Here is a 14,015-nt window from a genome sequence, read left to right as displayed (position 1 = left end):
TTGAAGACAGGTTTTCATGCAAATAGAGCAGTAAGTGCAGAGAAATGCTCACTCTCTAAAAATGGCATTTATACAATAGTAAGATTAAATCCAACCTCACCAGTAGATAGGATTTATCAATAAATAAATAAAGCTTCTCCTCTCTGATATGGAATTACCCCCCAAAAGGTATAAGGGAATACCCAATGCTAACCTATGAGAGGGGCAGACCTCACAGTAGTGAAAAATGTAATAGACTGTTTGATACTACTAGGACATACAAACTACCACAGTACATGTCTTACCTTTTACATACAAAGCATGATGCCCCTAGGACTACCTAGGGCCTACCTTAGGGGTTACTGATATGTAATAAAATTGGAGTTTAAGGCTTGGCAAGTAGTTTTAAATGCCAAGTCGAAGTGGCAGTACACTGCAGCACAGGCACTGCAGTAGCAGGCTTGAGACAGGTTTGAAATACTATTTCTTTGGGCGGCACAATCAGTCCCTGGGTAAATGGTATACCACTTTACAAGGGGCTTTCAAGTAAATTAAATCTGTCAGTCAGGTATACTCCAATTATACACATGATTAGTGAAGAAGCACGTGCACTTCAGCACTGATTAGTAGCGATAAAGTGATCAGAGTCCTAAGGCCAACAAAAAGATACCGCAAAATAGGGAGGTGAAAAGCAATAAGGTGGGGTTGGGACCACCTTGAGAATGCAAGGTCTAACAAAAACGAACTAAGGATAACATGAGTAAAACATCAGGTTTCTCTACAGCATTTGGTGAGACAAGTGGGCCTTCTTTTATCTTCCATAAATGCAATCTTTCCCGGACCCCTTTATTATATAGCTCTTCAAGGAAAAAATATAAAGCACTTACAAAGGAGCCTCAAATACTCAAAGATGGTAGACTTCTGTAATATGGGCCATATACTAAAAGCAGCATGAAAACAGAGTGCAATAGGGTCCAAAAATTTTGAGTGACCCATGAGAGTATGCATGCAAGCCTATGGTATTCCAAACTAGAGATATACGCATGCAATTTTTGTTTTTAGGAGAGAATGTGCCTGCTGAAAAAAACATTATTTTTAAAAAGTGCAATGCAGAATATCAGGAATTTGCTGTGGGACACCTTGAAAACTTGCATACAGATTATGTGCACACACCTTACAGTCAGTTGTTGTGGCCGAGTGGTTAAGGTGATGGACTAGAAATCCAGTGGGGTCTCCCCGCGCAGGTTCAAATCCTGCCGACAACGAGAATCTTTTTAACATCGGCTACAATTTCAGAAGTTAACCTTTAGTATTTCTTCCATGTCAGATTTATAAATAGGTGGCTTATTTTGGTGTCACTATTGCCATATCACATATTTATTATCGCTCCCCCTTTCATATCTTTGCTATAACTCTCGTCCTTCATTAGCGCTGGTGCAAACGCTTCAAATTATTATACCCTGGCTCTCTCGGTCATACCTGTGCATGCCCTTGAAACTTACTTTACCAATAAAAGAAGCAAATAGAGAAATAAAATAAAAGTGCTAGCTGGATTAGGCAAACACACTTCATAAAACGGCATTTTCTTTTCTATTCTCCCCCGTGTTACAAGCTTAACTGCTCCCTGTGTAATTTCTCTTAACCTGCTGTTCCAGGAAGAGAATTTCATCTACAAGCTCTTTCTGTGTTTTTTCCTAGTCTTTTCTTTCCCTTTTCTTAGATTTGTAACTGTTTCTTTTCGTGCTCTATTTAGGCGCCATTAATCTCATTTGAGCTCCTTGTACCTGCTGCTGTTTTCTCCACACCTCATACTGTCTTTTCCCTCTTTCTCTCTTTCTCTGCGGTTGGTGGCTACTTTCTAAAACGTCTGATGCCCCAATGTTCCTTCGTCTTGTTGTCAGACGTGAATTTGAAAAGCAACAAAATTAACAAGCCTTTACCACTCACACATGGCAGAAGTTTATACTTTAATTCAATGAGCTAAGAAAAGTGTGTTGTGGGGCCCCTACGAGCCATGGTGCTTGCTTCATCATAATTAGGCATGCAGTCATTAGCCACAGCTCTGATTATGGGTCACTGAGGTCAGTTTCAATAATTCCTCAAAAACCTAACCATGCAGTCCCCCCTAACTGTGTAGTTATCTTGCTTTACTGCTGTTTGTGTGATTAGCTGGGAGGAGCTCACGGCAGCATCCTCCCAATAAAAGTGTAGATGGACCGTTCCTTAACTCTTTCTTGCTTCACATACAGATGGCTTGAGGAGGTACAGGGGAGATGCAGGTCTAATAGACAGAATAGAATATCTGCACCAGGTGTGTTTCTCTGCATTGGTGTCCCATCACAGGCCCACCAGTGTATGTGTGATCTTTGACTCCTGCCAGTTCACAAGCAGGCGGCCAGGAAACGGTTTCAGCCTATCAACCACTGAGGAGATAAAGCCTTTGTATAAGGAATGAGGAAGCAATGAACACATTCAGCCTATCACAGGAGTAGCCCTGAGTGTTCCGAATTATAATTTCTTCATGTCACTGTACGTTATTGAGCCCAAGTAGCTCGCCGTGATCGTATAGTGGTTAGTACTCTGCGTTGTGGCCGCAGCAACCTCGGTTCGAATCCGAGTCACGGCATTGTGGTTGGCAATGTCACGGCAGTTAGGCTTTTCCTTTACAGAATTCCCAAATGTACCAGTTGATTTTGTAAAATGTCTATTAAAAACAGATCCTTTTCAATATTTAAACGATCTAACGACAAATTATTTAATCACACATGATTATAAGATGTAGGTATACCGTACTTACCGACATAAATTATCGTTCTTGAACATATTTGCGGTAAGGGGAGCGGAGCTCTCCCCCAGGCCAATCAGAATGCAAATGAATGCAGTTGCAGTTGAGTGACCTGTGTTGTGGCTGTCTACAGGGAATGCACAAATGTAGCTGTCTTGCAGCCCAATCCAGACGTCAATTGAAGACAGGTTTTCATGCAAATAGAGCAGTAAGTGCAGAGAAATGCTCACTCTCTAAAAATGGCATTTATACAATAGTAAGATTAAATCCAACCTCACCAGTAGATAGGATTTATCAATAAATAAATAAAGCTTCTCCTCTCTGATATGGAAGTAACCCCCCAAAAAGTATAAGGGAATACCCAATGCTAACCTATGAGAGGGGCAGACCTCACAGTAGTGAAAAATGTAATAGACTGTTTGATACTACTAGGACATACAAACTACCACAGTACATGTCTTACCTTTTACATACATAGCATGATGCCCCTAGGACTACCTAGGGCCCACCTTAGGGGTTACTGATATGTAATAAAATTGGAGTTTAAGGCTTGGCAAGTAGTATTAAATGCCAAGTCGAAGTGGCAGTACACTGCAGCACAGGCACTGCAGTAGCAGGCTTGAGACAGGTTTGAAATGCTATTTCTTCGGGTGGCACAATCAGTCCCTGGGTATATGGTATACCACTTTACAAGGGGCTTTCAAGAAAATTAAATCTGTCAGTCAGGTATACTCCAATTATACACATGATTAGGGAAGAAGCACGTGCACTTCAGCACTGCTTAGTAGCGATAAAGTGATCAGAGTCCTAAGGCCAACAAAAAGATACAGCAAAATGCGGAGGTGAAAAGCCCATAAGGTGGGGTTGGGACCACCTTAAGAATGCAAGGTCTAACAAAAACGAACTAAGGATAACATGAGTAAAACATCAGGTTTCTCTACAGCATTTGGTGAGACAAGTGGGCCTTCTTTTATCTTCCATAAATGCAATCTTTACCGGACCCCTTTATTATATAGCTCTTCACGGAAAAAATATAAAGCACTTACAAAGGAGCCTCAAATACTCAAAGATGGTAGACTTCTGTAATATGGGCCATATACTAAAAGCAGCATGAAAACAGAGTGCAATAGGGTCCAAAAAACTTGAGTGACCCATGAGAGTATGCATGCAAGCCTATGGTATTCCAAACTAGAGATATACGCATGCAATTTTTGTTTTTAGGAGAGAATGTGCCTGCTGAAAAAAACATTATTTTTAAAAAGTGCATTGCAGAATATCAGGAATTTGCTGTGGGACACCTTGAAAACTTGCGTACAGATTATGTGCACACACCTTACAGTCAGTTGTTGTGGCCGAGTGGTTAAGGCGATGGACTAGAAATCCATTGGGGTCTCCCCACGCAGGTTCGAATCCTGCCGACAACGAGAATCTTTTTAACATCGGCTACAGTTTCAGAAGTTAACCTTTAGTATTTCTTCCATGTCAGTTTTATAAATAGGTGGCTTATTTTGGTGTCACTATTGCCATATCACATATTTATTATCGCTTCCCCTTTCATATCTTTGCTATAACTCTCGTCCTTCATTAGCGCTGGTGCAAACTCTTCAAATTATTATACCCTGGCTCTCTCGGTCATACCTGTGCATGCACTTGAAACTTACTTTACCAATAAAAGAAGCAAATAGAGAAATAAAATAAAAGTGCTAGCTGGATTAGGCAAACACACTTCATAAAACTGCATTTTCTTTTCTATTCTCCCCCGTGTTACAAGCTTAACGGCTCCCTGTGTAATTTCTCTTAACCTGCTGTTCCTGGAAGAGAATTTCATCTACAAGCTCTTTCTGTGTTTTTTCCTAGTCTTTTCTTTCCTTTTTCTTAGATTTGTAACTGTTCCTTTACGTGCTCTATTTAGGCGCCATTAATCTCATTTGAGCTCCTTGTACCTGCTGCTGTTTTCTCCACACCTCATACTGTCTTTTCCCTCTTTCTCTCTTTCTCTGCGGTTGGTGGCTACTTTCCAAAACGTCTGATGCCCCAAAGTTCCTTCGTCTTGTTGTCAGACGTGAATTTGAAAAGCAACAAAATTAACAAGCCTTTACCACTCACACATGGCAGAAGTTTATACTTTAATTCAATGAGCTAAGAAAAGTGTGTTGTGGGGCCCCTACGAGCCATGGTGCTTGCTTCATCATAATTAGGCATGCAGTCATTAGCCACAGCTCTGATTATGGGTCACTGAGGTCAGTTTCAATAATTCCTCAAAAACCTAACCATGCAGTCCCCCCTAACTGTGTAGTTATCTTGCTTTACTGCTGTTTGTGTGATTAGCTGGGAGGAGCTCACAGCAGCATCCTCCCAATAAAAGTGTCGATGGACCGTTCCTTAACTCTTTCTTGCTTCACATACAGATGGCTTGAGGAGGTACAGGGGAGATGCAGGTCTAATAAACAGAATAGAATATCTGCGCCAGGTGTGTTTCTCTGCATTGGTGTCCCATCACAGGCCCACCAGTGTATGTGTGATCTTTGACTCCTGCCAGTTCACAAGCAGGCGGCCAGGAAACGGTTTCAGCCTATCAACCACTGAGGAGATAAAGCCTTTGTATAAGGAATGAGGAAGCAATGAACACATTCAGCCTATCACAGGAGTAGCCCTGAGTGTTCCGAATTATAATTTCTTCGTGTCACTGTACGTTACTGAGCCCAAGTAGCTCGCCGTGATCGTATAGTGGTTAGTACTCTGCGTTGTGGCCGCAGCAACCTCGGTTCGAATCCGAGTCACGGCATTGTGGTTGGCAATGTCACGGCAGTTGGGCTTTTCCTTTACAGAATTCCCAAATGTACCAGTTGATTTTGTAAAATGTCTATTAAAAACAGATCCTTTTCAATATTTAAACGATCTAACGACAAATTATTTAAACACACATGATTATAAGATGTAGGTATACTGTACTTATTGACATAAATTATCGTTCTTTGACATATTTGCGGTAAGGGGAGCGGAGCTCTCCCCCAGGCCAATCAGAATGCAGATGAATGCAGTTGCAGTTGAGTGACCTGTGTTGTGGCTGTCTACAGGGAATGCACATATGTAGCTGTCTCGCAGCCCAATCCAGACGTCAATTGAAGACAGGTTTTCATGCAAATAGAGCAGTAAGTGCAGAGAAATGCTCACTCTCTAAAAATGGCATTTATACAATAGTAAGATGAAATCCAACCTCACCAGTAGATAGGATTTATCAATAAATAAATAAAGCTTCTCCTCTCTGATATGGAATTACCCCCCAAAAAGTATAAGGGAATACCCAATGCTAACCTATGAGAGGGGCAGACCTCACAGTAGTGAAAAATGTAATAGACTGTTTGATACTACTAGGACATACAAACTACCACAGTACATGTCTTACCTTTTACTTACATAGCATGATGCCCCTAGGACTACCTAGGGCCTACCTTAGGGGTTACTGACATGTAATAAAATTGGAGTTTAAGGCTTGGCAAGTAGTTTTAAATGCCAAGTCGAAGTGGCAGTACACTGCAGCACAGGCACTGCAGTAGCAGGCTTGAAACAGGTTTGAAATGCTATTTCTTTGGGCGGCACAATCAGTCCCTGGGTATATGGTATACCACTTTACAAGGGGCTTTCAAGTAAATTAAATCTGTCAGTCAGGTATACTCCAATTATACACATGATTAGTGAAAAAGCATGTGCACTTCAGCACTGATTAGTAGCGATAAAGTGATCAGAGTCCTAAGGCCAACAAAAAGATACCGCAAAATGCGGAGGTGAAAAGCAATAAGGTGGGGTTGGGACCACCTTAAGAATGCAAGGTCTAACAAAAACGAACTAAGGATAACATGAGTAAAACATCAGGTTTCTCTACAGCATTTGGTGAGACAAGTGGGCCTTTTTTTATCTTCCATAAATGCAATCTTTCCCGGACCCCTTTATTATATAGCTCTTCAAGGAAAAAATATAAAGCACTTACAAAGGAGCCTCAAATACTCAAAGATGGTAGACTTCTGTAATATGGGCCATATACTAAAAGCAGCACGAAAACAGAGTGCAATAGGGTCCAAAAAACTTGAGTGACCCATGAGAGTATGCATGCAAGCCTATGGTATTCCAAACTAGAGATATACGCATGCAATTTTTGTTTTTAGGAGAGAATGTGCCTGCTGAAAAAAACATTATTTTTAAAAAGTGCATTGCAGAATATCAGGAATTTGCTGTGGGACACCTTGAAAACTTGCATACAGATTATGTGCACATACCTTACAGTCAGTTGTTGTGGCCGAGTGGTTAAGGCGATGGACTAGAAATCCATTGGGGTCTCCCCGCGCAGGTTCGAATCCTGCCGACAATGAGAATCTTTTTAACATTGGCTACAATTTCAGAAGTTAACCTTTAGTATTTCTTCCATGTCAGTTTTATAAATAGGTGGCTTATTTTGGTGTCACTATTGCCATATCACATATTTATTATCGCTTCCCCTTTCATATCTTTGCTATAACTCTCGTCCTTCATTAGCGCTGGTGCAAACGCTTCAAATTATTATACCCTGGCTCTCTCGGTCATACCTGTGCATGAACTTGAAACTTACTTTACCAATAAAAGAAGCAAATAGAGAAATAAAATAAAAGTGCTAGCTGGATTAGGCAAACACACTTCATAAAACTGCATTTTCTTTTCTATTCTCCCCCGTGTTACAAGCTTAACTGCTCCCTGTGTAATTTCTCTTACCCTGCTGTTCCTGGAAGAGAATTTCATCTACAAGCTCTTTCTGTATTTTTTCCTAGTCTTTTCTTTCCTTTTTCTTAGATTTGTAACTGTTCCTTTACGTGCTCTATTTAGGCGCCATTAATCTCATTTGAGCTCCTTGTACCTGCTGCTGTTTTCTCCACACCTCATACTGTCTTTTCCCTCTTTCTCTCTTTCTCTGCGGTTGGTGGCTACTTTCCAAAACGTCTGATGCCCCAAAGTTCCTTCGTCTTGTTGTCAGACGTGAATTTGAAAAGCAACAAAATTAACAAGCCTTTACCACTCACACATGGCAGAAGTTTATACTTTAATTCAATGAGCTAAGAAAAGTGTGTTGTGGGGCCCCTACGAGCCATGGTGCTTGCTTCATCATCATTAGGCATGCAGTCATTAGCCACAGCTCTGATTATGGGTCACCGAGGTCAGTTTCAATAATTCCTCAAAAACCTAACCATGCAGTCCCCCCTAACTGTGTAGTTATCTTGCTTTACTGCTGTTTGTGTGATTAGCTGGGAGGAGCTCACGGCAGCATCCTCCCAATAAAAGTGTAGATGGACCGTTCCTTAACTCTTTCTTGCTTCACATACAGATGGCTTGAGGAGGTACAGGGGAGATGCAGGTCTAATAGACAGAATAGAATTTCTGCACCAGGTGTGTTTCTCTGCATTGGTGTCCCATCACTGGCCCACAAGTGTATGTGTGATCTTTGACTCCTGCCAGTTCACAAGTAGGGGGCCAGGAAACGGTTTCAGCCTATCAACCACTGAGGAGATAAAGCCTTTGTATAAGGAATGAGGAAGCAATGAACACATTCAGCCTATCACAGGAGTAGCCCTGAGTGTTCTGAATTATAATTTCTTTATGTCACTGTACGTTATTGAGCCCAAGTAGCTTTCCGTGATCGTATAGTGGTTAGTACTCTGCGTTGTGGCCACAGCAACCTCGGTTCGAATCCGAGTTAAGGCACTGTGGTTGGCAATGTCATGGCAGTTGGGTTTTTCCTTTACAGAATTCCCAAATGTACCAGTTGTTTTTGTAAAATGTCTGTTGAAAACAGATCCTTTTCAATATTTAAACGATCTAACGACAAATTATTTAAACACACATGATTATAAGATGTAGGTATACTGTACTTACTGACATAAATAATCGTTCTTGAACATATTTGCGGTAAGGGGAGCGGAGCTCTCCCCCAGGCAAATCAGAATGCAGATGAATGCAGTTGCAGTTGAGTGACCTGTGTTGTGGCTGTCTACAGGGAATGCACATATGTAGCTGTCTCGCAGCCCAATCCAGACGTCAATTGAAGACAGGTTTTCATGCAAATAGAGCAGTAAGTGCAGAGAAATGCTCACTCTTTAAAAATGGCATTTATACAATAGTAAGATTAAATCTAACCTCACCAGTAGATAGGATTTATCAATAAATAAATAAAGCTTCTCCTCTCTGATATGGAATTACCCCCCAAAAAGTATAAGGGAATACCCAATGCTAACCTCACAGTAGTGAAAAATGTAATAGACTGTTTGATACTACTAGGACATACAAACTACCACAGTACATGTCTTACCTTTTACTTACATAGCATGATGCCCCTAGGACTACCTAGGGCCTACCTTAGGGGTTACTGATATGTAATAAAATTGGAGTTTAAGACTTGGCAAGTAGTTTTAAATGCCAAGTCGAAGTGGCAGTACACTGCAGCACAGGCACTGCAGTAGCAGGCTTGAAACAGGTTTGAAATGCTATTTCTTTGGGCGGCACAATCAGTCCCTGGGTATATGGTATACCACTTTACAAGGGGCTTTCAAGTAAATTAAATCTGTCAGTCAGGTATACTCCAATTATACACATGATTAGAGAAGAAGAACGTGCACTTCAGCACTGATTAGTAGCGATAAAGTGATCAGAGTCCTAAGGCCAACAAAAAGATACAGCAAAATGCGGTGGTGAAAAGCAATAAGGTGGGGTTGGGACCAACTTAAGAATTGCAAGGTCTAACAAAAACGAACTAAGGATAACATGAGTACAACATCAGGTTTCTCTACAGCATTTGGTGAGACAAGTGGGCCTTCTTTTATCTTCCATAAATGCAATCTTTCCTGGACGCCTTTATTATATAGCTCTTCAAGGAAAAAATATAAAGCACTTACAAAGGAGCCTCAAATACTCAAAGATGGTAGACTTCTGTAATATGGGCCATATACTAAAAGCAGCACGAAAACAGAGTGCAATAGTGGAGTTCTGGACTTTTTGGTTCCGTCCAGAGGTGTCAGGGATAACACCCGAAGACCCCGGAGTTCTACCTGTCTCGGTGCACAAATAAACAGAAACACGGGCTTCTCGATGGTGGCGTCAAAGACCAAAGGTTTATTACTGCAGGGACACAGAAGTCACAGAAACTACACACGGGCAGTATCTAGGAGCCTGTTCGATTTGTACAAGAAGGGTTGCTCCTTATTTACTAAATATTGGCCTTCAGGCGAATTCTTCACATGTTAGTACATTCCCAAAACCTTTGTGTCCTAAACAATAAATATTTGGCTTTGCACAGGAATCGTCGATAATATCTGATGTCAAACATTACGAAGAGGGGTTCCCACTATTCTATCAAAATCCCATGTCAACATTTCATTCAAGAGCCGGACCGCCTCATCGTAAATTTCGTTACCTCCCCCTAATAAAGGCCCAGAAGGAAAGGAGCAGAGCCAGGTGCAGATGATAGAAACGCAGGATAAGAGATGTTTGTGGGTCGTAAATGGGCAAGGCTACCAGCTTCGGCCGCCTAATCATGATCAGGCCGACAAACACGAGAACCAGTATAGCAGGACTGGCCTCAGGCAGAGGAGGCAGCCTTTGTCGAGTCATGCAGCCACAGCGTGTTCTGTTCTAAGGTGCACGTGTTACTAGAGAGGTGAATCTCCGGCTAAGCCTACGTGTCCTTAATCGAAATGAAGTAATCAGAGGTCATTGCGTGTCCATTGTCTATGTGAGGGCAAGAAACACAAAATGGCTGCCATGATCTAAGATGGATGCCATGGGTAGATCAGAAATGTGTTTGTAACAGGAATACTCTTGCTCGTAGCATAGCGAAAACACCAGGATATGCTAAATGGATCATTTGCGGTTCACTGATACCAAAATTATGTATTTACGACAATGTTGAAAACACGGGTTCAAATCGTCACGGAACCTCAGACCCTCCTTTAGCCCTTACATAGGCAATTACTCAATCTATGTCAGAATCTAGTTCTATGCTCATCAGGTCAGTGACATGCTGTTGTATCATCATCCTTTCTCGCGCCTTTTCTCCAAACGCAGGTGGTTTTCTAAAACAGGTTGCAGCACAAAGACTACACAGAGCTGGACCACACTGGATAATCAGGCAACACGAGAACAGGAATATGAAGATGACACCAATGACCATCAGAACCTTCTATCCCCACGCTGATATCAGAGTCCAAAACCACTCCATGAAGGACCAGTTTCCCTTGTCTACATGTATAGAGTCGGAAATCTTGTGTAGCTTAGAGATCGCCTCATAGACAGTTGGAGCATTATTGGGAATAAAAACACAGCAGCTCGATTGGATCATTCTGCATACCCCACCTCGATCTGCAAGTATCACGTCTAGAACCATACGGTTCTGCAACGTCATGAGTCTATCCGCCTGAAGCTCAGCCGTCAAGTTGCTAAGGGCACCAGCAGTTTCGGTAATAGTAGATTCAACTACCCGTGTTAGCTGACGTATGTTTCTACTATTGGCCATAGGCCCCCAGAACGGAAGGAAACCTTTGAAGAAGTCTCCAGCTTCCTGACCAGCGGTATCTTCCTTGCTGAAAACACCTCTTGCTACTCTGGTCTTGTGATAATCGGATGAAGCAGTGTATGTTGGAGGCAACAAACGAGCAATATAACATGAACCTGAAAAGTCAGCAGGCAACCATGTATACGCTCTGTCTTGACAGATGAAGTAGGTACCCCTAGCAGTAAGAAAAGCAGGGGAAGAGTTAGACGGAAACACGTAAGTTTCAACGCACTCACTCCTCCCTAGCTGAGCTCTCGGATTTCTCCCATTTCCTTGCAAACAGACCTGACCTCGGTGAGGCACGACCCAGATTGGAGTTGAGCTTTTACGCTTGCTTTCTCCCAAACTAAGGCGATACTCTGAAGAGTTCCAACTCAAATATACTCGTAATTCATCTCTAGGGTAAGATGGAGTATTATTGACATCCTTGATCATGTCAATAATTCCCTGGACTAAAGCTTTGTTGGCAGAGTTATATTTAGTGGAACGTGGTGGACGCGGAGGATAGGTTTCAAGGGCATAAGCAAAAATGGTCTGAAGGGCCTGAAATGATCCATTATAGCTAAAAGGCAACACCAGATAGGGAATGCCTTTATCCATAGTGTGGGGTATCAAGCCACACACCCAGCAGTCTGTAGTGTTAACTACCAGTTGGTGTTGATGCAAGAGCTGTACGAAAGTGTTATTGATGAATTCTGAGCGTCGAGCTTGCTCATGTTCAGGAAACGAGTGAAAAGAGTGCATAGAAGAAACAGTAGAAGCAGCAGGATCAAGGGGAGGTACTGTAGTTACCGGCATAAAAATCAAATTCACACCAAAGACGATTCCTCCCACCAACGTTATCAAAACAATTAAAAATGTAATAGCACATTGCATCAGAAAACATTTGCTGTGGAGAATTCTGTAAAGTCTGTTTCTGCGAACATAAATCACATTTTCTCATTGCAGCGCAGGAAGCTCCATCTTCTACAATCCGCTCGCGACCACTGATGATGTGTGCGTAGATGAAAATGCCTCTATCAGCCCTGGGAGTTCCCAGAACTAACAGAAAGATCGACATTGTGTCTGACCCCCGCAGATTCAACTAGGCACACAGCCACGACCCTACGGCTACCCAGACGGCAAGGCAATTTAAAACAATAAAACAATAGCAAACTTCCTGGCTGAGGGCAAAAGTTCAAAATTCAAATATCACAATAGGCAGTTTCCTGCTTTATTTGTCCATATTACGAGACCGTAAATTGTATCTTCGTTTTGCAGGAGCTGTTTGATCTGGAAACAATGTATTTTCAGCAGAGGTTGCAATGTTCAAGTTCGCAGAAGGCAGAGTTTCTTCTGATGCAGAGGGTAAGTGTTCAGGAGTCAGAGAAGTAGTTTCAGGAGGAGAGCCAGAGTTCGATGTGTCAGTTACCAATTCGGCATCGCTGAAAGGGATAAACTTGGGTGTCCGTTCAAACTCAGAGGCACCAATTCCCTTCTTCACCCAGGTATCATAAGGAAGCGGCAGGGGCACACATTTGACGTGCGTCGTATGTATCCAGTTCTTGCGTCCGGCCACACAAATAGCAGTTCTCGTCGCTAGCAGCACTTGATAGGGGCCGACAAATCTGGGCTGAAGGTTCTTCGTCCTGGCGAAGTTGCGCACCACAACGTGGTCTCCTGGTTTCAGCTGATGACCTGGACTCTCCGGTGGCTTTGGCAATGCATCGAAAACCTGTTGGTGAATAAGACTCAATTTAGCAGTCAAGTCGTAAAGGTAGTCAATCAACATTGGATATTCCAGAGAACAAAATTCTCTTGGCCTAGGCACTCCCCAAACGTTAGCAGGATGACCAAAGACTATTTCATAAGGACTAAGCCCTACTCTAGAATGTACAGTCGCTCTAGTAGATAACAAAGCCAAGGGTAGTGCATCTGGCCAGGATAAACCCGTGGATGCCTGTATTTTAGCGAGTTTTAGTTTGAGGGTGCCATTGTAACCCTCAACTAAACCAGCAGACTGGGGATGGTTTGCACTGTGAAATTTTTGCTTAATTCCTAAACCGGCACACACACTCTGCATAACTTTCCCTACAAACTCACTTCCGTTATCTGACCATACAATCCATGGCATTCCATACCTAGGGAAATATTCTTTGAGAAGGATTTTGGCAGTTGATAGGGCAGTGTTGTCCTTAGTGGATATGCTTCGATCCATCTGGAGAAAGCACAAACTACCACCAGGACGTATTTTAGGTTATTGCAACGATCCATATGAATGAAATCAGCGAAGTGACCAGCAGGTGTTGGGACTCCCTTGCCAGGATTATGCATCAGGCATACCATACAATTTTTCACCACTCTCTCTGCACACTTATTAATCCCATCATTCTTCCAGACTGGAGCTAACATCTTACAAATCCCTTTAGAACTAATGTGTGCTGTTCCATGTGCCATCGTCACCACTGCAAGCACGTACGCATCAGGCAACATCCAACGCTGCTGTTCCGACAAATCAATCCAACATCCACTCGAGTCCAATTTACCCGTACTCTCTTTCCATGCAAGCTTTTCCTCCTCAGTCGCTTCTTTCTGAATTTCTTTCACACTTTCCACTGTGTCCCCACACATTCCAGACTCGGAAATCCATCTTGCAGACGTTGCAACATACATTCTACTCATCATATTTCTAGCTGTCTGTTT

The 14,015-nt window shown here is 42.3% G+C and overlaps 5 non-coding genes across 5 annotated transcripts; all 5 read left to right on the top strand.

Moving 5' to 3' along the window:
- The first annotated feature begins 1,162 nt into the window (after window positions 1–1,162).
- On the top strand, window positions 1,163–1,244 carry TRNAS-AGA (transfer RNA serine (anticodon AGA)). The gene has a single exon. It is a non-coding gene; the product is annotated as a tRNA-Ser (tRNA).
- Window positions 1,245–2,533: 1,289 nt separating this feature from the next.
- Window positions 2,534–2,605, top strand: TRNAH-GUG (transfer RNA histidin (anticodon GUG)). Its single transcript has one exon. It is a non-coding gene; the product is annotated as a tRNA-His (tRNA).
- A 1,501-nt stretch (window positions 2,606–4,106) lies between these two features.
- Window positions 4,107–4,188, top strand: TRNAS-AGA (transfer RNA serine (anticodon AGA)). Its single transcript has one exon. It is a non-coding gene; the product is annotated as a tRNA-Ser (tRNA).
- A 1,289-nt stretch (window positions 4,189–5,477) lies between these two features.
- TRNAH-GUG (transfer RNA histidin (anticodon GUG)) lies at window positions 5,478–5,549 on the top strand. Its single transcript has one exon. It is a non-coding gene; the product is annotated as a tRNA-His (tRNA).
- A 1,499-nt stretch (window positions 5,550–7,048) lies between these two features.
- Window positions 7,049–7,130, top strand: TRNAS-AGA (transfer RNA serine (anticodon AGA)). The gene has a single exon. It is a non-coding gene; the product is annotated as a tRNA-Ser (tRNA).
- The last annotated feature ends 6,885 nt before the right edge of the window (window positions 7,131–14,015 follow it).

Source organism: Lissotriton vulgaris, chromosome 1_1 (assembly GCF_964263255.1).
Source record: "Lissotriton vulgaris chromosome 1_1, aLisVul1.2, whole genome shotgun sequence".
Classification (NCBI taxonomy): domain Eukaryota; kingdom Metazoa; phylum Chordata; class Amphibia; order Caudata; family Salamandridae; genus Lissotriton; species Lissotriton vulgaris.
Note: the sequence above shows the minus strand (reverse complement) of the source record. Positions and strands in the feature narration are given on the sequence as shown.